Here is a 6,822-nt window from a genome sequence, read left to right as displayed (position 1 = left end):
ATAGGACTTCACAGAATTGCAAATATATTTATCCACTATACATAAACTAGATGATCAGCGAACTAGACTTTAAAACTCAATTATTAAGCTTATATTAACATTTTTCATTATTGGGGTACATCATTTCAAATTAAAAAAAAAACATAATATGTTGATGAATAAGACTTCAGACAGTTGGAGATACATTTTTCAACTATATATAAACTAGTTGATCTGAAAACTAGAATTTAGAACTCAATAATTACGTTTATATTTACATTTTTTATTATTGGGGTAAATCATTTCAAATAAAAAAATAAACATAAGTTGTTGTTGAATACGACTTCACAGAATTGCAAATATATTTTTCAACTATAGATAAACTAGTTGATCAGAAAACTAGAATTTAGAACTCAATTATTAAGCTTATATTAACATTTTTGATTGTTGGGGTACATCATTTCAAATTAAAAAAAAACATAATATGTTGATGAATAAGACTTCAGACAGTTGCAGATACATTTTTCAACTATTGATAAACTAGTTGATCAGAAAACTAGAATTTAGAACTGAATTTTTAAGCTTTTATTAACATTTTTGATTATTGGGGTACATCATTTCAAATTAAAAAAAAACATAATATGTTGATGAATAAGACTTCAGACTGTTGCAGATACATGTTTCAACTATAGATAAACTAGTTGATCTGAAAACTAGAATTTAGAACTCAATTATTAAGCTTATATTAACATTTTTGATTGTTGGGGTACATCGTTTCAAATTAAAAAAAAACATAATATGTTGATGAATAAGACTTCAGACAGTTGCAGATACATTTTTCAACTATAGATAAACTAGTTGATCAGAAAACTAGAATTTAGAACTCAATTATTAAGCTTATATTAACATTTTTGATTGTTGGGGTACATCGTTTCAAATTAAAAAAAAACATAATATGTTGATGAATAAGACTTAAGACAAATGCAAATACATTTATCCACTATACATAAACTAGATGATCAGCGAACTAGACTTTAAAACTCAATTATTACGTTTATATTTACATTTTTTATTATTGTGGTAAATCATTTCAAATAAAAAAAAACATAATTTGTTGTTGAATAAGACTTCAGGCAAATGCAAATACATTTATCCACTATACATAAACTAGATGATCAGCGAACTAGACTTTAAAACTCAATTATTAAGCTTATATTAACATTTTTCATTATTGGGGTACATCATTTCAAATTAAAAAAAAACATAATATGTTGATGAATAAGACTTCAGACTGTTGCAGATACATGTTTCAACTATAGATAAACTAGTTGATCTGAAAACTAGAATTTAGAACTCAATAATTACGTTTATATTTACATTTTTTATTATTGGTGTAAATCATTTCAAATAAAAAAAAAACATAAGTTGTTGTTGAATAAGACTTCAGACAAATGCAAATACATTTATCCACTATACATAAACTAGTTGATCTGAAAACTAGAATTTAGAACTCAATAATTACGTTTATATTTACATTTTTGATTATTGGTGTAAATCATTTCAAATAAAAAAAAAACATAATATGTTGATGAATAAGACTTCAGACAGTTGCAGATACATTTTTCAACTATAGATAAACTAGTTGATCAGAAAACTAGAATTTAGAACTCAAATATTACGTTTATATTTACATTTATTATTATTGTGGTAAATCATTTCAAATAAAAAAAAAACATAATTTGTTGTTGAATAAGACTTCAGACAAATGCAAATACATTTATCCACTATACATAAACTAGATGATCAGCGAACTAGACTTTTAAACTCAATTATTAAGCTTATATTAACATTTTTCATTATTGGGGTACATCATTTCAAATTAAAAAAAAACATAATATGTTGATGAATAAGACTTCAGACAGTTGCAGATACATTTTTCAACTATATATAAACTAGTTGATCTGAAAACTAGAATTTAGAACTCAATAATTACGTTTATATTTACATTTTTTATTATTGGGGTAAATCATTTCAAATAAAAAAATAAACATAAGTTGTTGTTGAATACGACTTCACAGAATTGCAAATATATTTTTCAACTATAGATAAACTAGTTGATCAGAAAACTAGAATTTAGAACTCAATTATTAAGCTTATATTAACATTTTTGATTGTTGGGGTACATCATTTCAAATTAAAAAAAAACATAATATGTTGATGAATAAGACTTCAGACAGTTGCAGATACATTTTTCAACTATAGATAAACTAGTTGATCAGAAAACTAGAATTTAGAACTGAATTTTTAAGCTTATATTAACATTTTTGATTATTGGGGTACATCATTTCAAATTAAAAAAAAACATAATATGTTGATGAATAAGACTTCAGACTGTTGCAGATACATGTTTCAACTATAGATAAACTAGTTGATCTGAAAACTAGAATTTAGAACTCAATTATTAAGCTTATATTAACATTTTTGATTGTTGGGGTACATCGTTTCAAATTAAAAAAAAACATAATATGTTGATGAATAAGACTTCAGACAGTTGCAGATACATTTTTCAACTATAGATAAACTAGTTGATCAGAAAACTAGAATTTAGAACTCAATTATTAAGCTTATATTAACATTTTTGATTGTTGGGGTACATCGTTTCAAATTAAAAGAAAACATAATATGTTGATGAATAAGACTTAAGACAAATGCAAATACATTTATCCACTATACATAAACTAGATGATCAGCGAACTAGACTTTAAAACTCAATTATTACGTTTATATTTACATTTTTTATTATTGGTGTAAATCATTTCAAATAAAAAAAAAACATAAGTTGTTGTTGAATAAGACTTCAGACAAATGCAAATACATTTATCCACTATACATAAACTAGATGATCAGGGAACTAGACTTTAAAACTCAATTATTACGTTTATATTTACATTTTTTATTATTGTGGTAAATCATTTCAAATAAAAAAAAAACATAATTTGTTGATGAATAAGACTTCAGACAGTTGCAGATACATTTTTCAACTATAGATAAACTAGTTGATCTGAAAACTAGAATTTAGAACTCAATAATTACGTTTATATTTACATTTTTTATTATTTGGGTAAATCATTTCAAATAAAAAAAAAACATAAGTTGTTGTTGAATAGGACTTCACAGAATTGCAAATATATTTATCCACTATACATAAACTAGATGATCAGCGAACTAGACTTTAAAACTCAATTATTAAGCTTATATTAACATTTTTCATTATTGGGGTACATCATTTCAAATTAAAAAAAAACATAATATGTTGATGAATAAGACTTCAGACAGTTGCAGATACATTTTTCAACTATAGATAAACTAGTTGATCAGAAAACTAGAATTTAGAACTGAATTTTTAAGCTTATATTAACATTTTTGATTATTGGGGTACATCATTTCAAATTAAAAAAAAACATAATATGTTGATGAATAAGACTTCAGACTGTTGCAGATAAATGTTTCAACTATAGATAAACTAGTTGATCTGAAAACTAGAATTTAGAACTCAATTATTAAGCTTATATTAACATTTTTGATTGTTGGGGTACATCGTTTCAAATTAAAAAAAAACATAATATGTTGATGAATAAGACTTAAGACAAATGCAAATACATTTATCCACTATACATAAACTAGATGATCAGCGAACTAGACTTTAAAACTCAATTATTACGTTTATATTTACATTTTTTATTATTGTGGTAAATCATTTCAAATAAAAAAAAACATAATTTGTTGTTGAATAAGACTTCAGACAAATGCAAATACATTTATCCACTATACATAAACTAGATGATCAGCGAACTAGACTTTAAAACTCAATTATTAAGCTTATATTAACATTTTTCATTATTGGGGTACATCATTTCAAATTAAAAAAAAACATAATATGTTGATGAATAAGACTTCAGACTGTTGCAGATACATGTTTCAACTATAGATAAACTAGTTGATCTGAAAACTAGAATTTAGAACTCAATAATTACGTTTATATTTACATTTTTGATTATTGGTGTAAATCATTTCAAATTAAAAAAAAACATAATATGTTGATGAATAAGACTTCAGTCTGTTGCAGATACATGTTTCAACTATAGATAAACTAGTTGATCAGAAAACTAGAATTTAGAACTCAATTATTAAGCTTATATTAACATTTTTGATTGTTGGGGTACATCGTTTCAAATTAAAAAAAAACATAATATGTTGATGAATAAGACTTCAGACAGTTGCAGATACATTTGTCAACTATAGATAAACTAGTTGATCAGAAAACTAGAATTTAGAACTCAATTATTAAGCTTATATTAACATTTTTGATTGTTGGGGTACATCGTTTCAAATTAAAAAAAAACATAATATGTTGATGAATAAGACTTCAGACAGTTGCAGATACATTTTTCAACTATAGATAAACTAGTTGATCTGAAAACTAGAATTTAGAACTCAATTATTACGTTTATATTTACATTTTTTATTATTGGGGTAAATCATTTCAAATAAAAAAAAAACATAAGTTGTTGTTGAATAGGACTTCACAGAATTGCAAATATATTTATCCACTATACATAAACTAGATGATCAGCGAACTAGACTTTAAAACTCAATTATGACGTTTATATTTACATTTTTTATTATTGTGGTAAATCATTTCAAATAAAAAAAAAACATAATTTGTTGTTAAATAAGACTTCAGACAAATGCAAATACATTTATCCACTATACATAAACTAGATGATCAGCGAACTAGACTTTAAAACTCAATTATTAAGCTTATATTAACATTTTTCATTATTGGGGTACATCATTTCAAATTAAAAAAAAACATAAGATGTTGATGAATAAGACTTCAGACAGTTGCAGATACATTTTTCAACTATAGATAAACTAGTTGATCTGAAAACTAGAATTTAGAACTCAATAATTACGTTTATATTTACATTTTTTATTATTGGTGTAAATCATTTCAAATAAAAAAAAAACATAAGTTGTTGTTGAATAAGACTTCAGACAAATGCAAATACATTTATCCACTATACATAAACTAGATGATCAGCGAACTAGACTTTAAAACTCAATTATTACGTTTATATTTACATTTTTTATTATTGTGGTAAATCATTTCAAATAAAAAAAAAACATAATTTGTTGATGAATAAGACTTCAGACAGTTGCAGATACATTTTTCAACTATAGATAAACTAGTTGATCTGAAAACTAGAATTTAGAACTCAATAATTACGTTTATATCTACATTTTTTATTATTGGGGTAAATCATTTCAAATAAAAAAAAAACATAAGTTGTTGTTGAATAGGACTTCAGACAGTTGCAGATACATTTTTCAACTATAGATAAACTAGTTGATCTGAAAACTAGAATTTAGAACTCAATAATTACGTTTATATTTACATTTTTTATTATTGGTGTAAATCATTTCAAATAAAAAAAAAACATTAATTGTTGTTGAATAGGACTTCAAAGAATTGCAAATATTTTTATCCACTATACATATCTAGATGCTCTGCGAACTAGAATTTAGAACTCAATTATTAAGCTTATATTAACATTTTTGATTGTTGGGGTACATCGTTTCAAATTAAAAGAAAACATAATATGTTGATGAATAAGACTTAAGACAAATGCAAATACATTTATCCACTATACATAAACTAGATGATCAGCGAACTAGACTTTAAAACTCAATTATTACGTTTATATTTACATTTTTTATTATTGGTGTAAATCATTTCAAATAAAAAAAAAACATAAGTTGTTGTTGAATAAGACTTCAGACAAATGCAAATACATTTATCCACTATACATAAACTAGATGATCAGGGAACTAGACTTTAAAACTCAATTATTACGTTTATATTTACATTTTTTATTATTGTGGTAAATCATTTCAAATAAAAAAAAAACATAATTTGTTGATGAATAAGACTTCAGACAGTTGCAGATACATTTTTCAACTATAGATAAACTAGTTGATCTGAAAACTAGAATTTAGAACTCAATAATTACGTTTATATTTACATTTTTTATTATTTGGGTAAATCATTTCAAATAAAAAAAAAACATAAGTTGTTGTTGAATAGGACTTCACAGAATTGCAAATATATTTATCCACTATACATAAACTAGATGATCAGCGAACTAGACTTTAAAACTCAATTATTAAGCTTATATTAACATTTTTCATTATTGGGGTACATCATTTCAAATTAAAAAAAAACATAATATGTTGATGAATAAGACTTCAGACAGTTGCAGATACATTTTTCAACTATAGATAAACTAGTTGATCAGAAAACTAGAATTTAGAACTGAATTTTTAAGCTTATATTAACATTTTTGATTATTGGGGTACATCATTTCAAATTAAAAAAAAAACATAATATGTTGATGAATAAGACTTCAGACTGTTGCAGATAAATGTTTCAACTATAGATAAACTAGTTGATCTAAAAACTAGAATTTAGAACTCAATTATTAAGCTTATATTAACATTTTTGATTGTTGGGGTACATCGTTTCAAATTAAAAAAAAACATAATATGTTGATGAATAAGACTTCAGACAGTTGCAGATACATTTTTCAACTATAGATAAACTAGTTGATCAGAAAACTAGAATTTAGAACTCAATTATTAAGCTTATATTAACATTTTTGATTGTTGGGGTACATCGTTTCAAATTAAAAAAAAACATAATATGTTGATGAATAAGACTTCAGACAAATGCAAATACATTTATCCACTATACATAAACTAGATGATCAGCGAACTAGACTT

The sequence above is a fragment of the Metopolophium dirhodum genome, chromosome 1 (assembly GCF_019925205.1).
Source record: "Metopolophium dirhodum isolate CAU chromosome 1, ASM1992520v1, whole genome shotgun sequence".
Taxonomy (NCBI): domain Eukaryota; kingdom Metazoa; phylum Arthropoda; class Insecta; order Hemiptera; family Aphididae; genus Metopolophium; species Metopolophium dirhodum.
The sequence above is the reverse complement of the archived record's forward strand: the minus strand, read 5'-3'. Positions refer to the sequence as shown.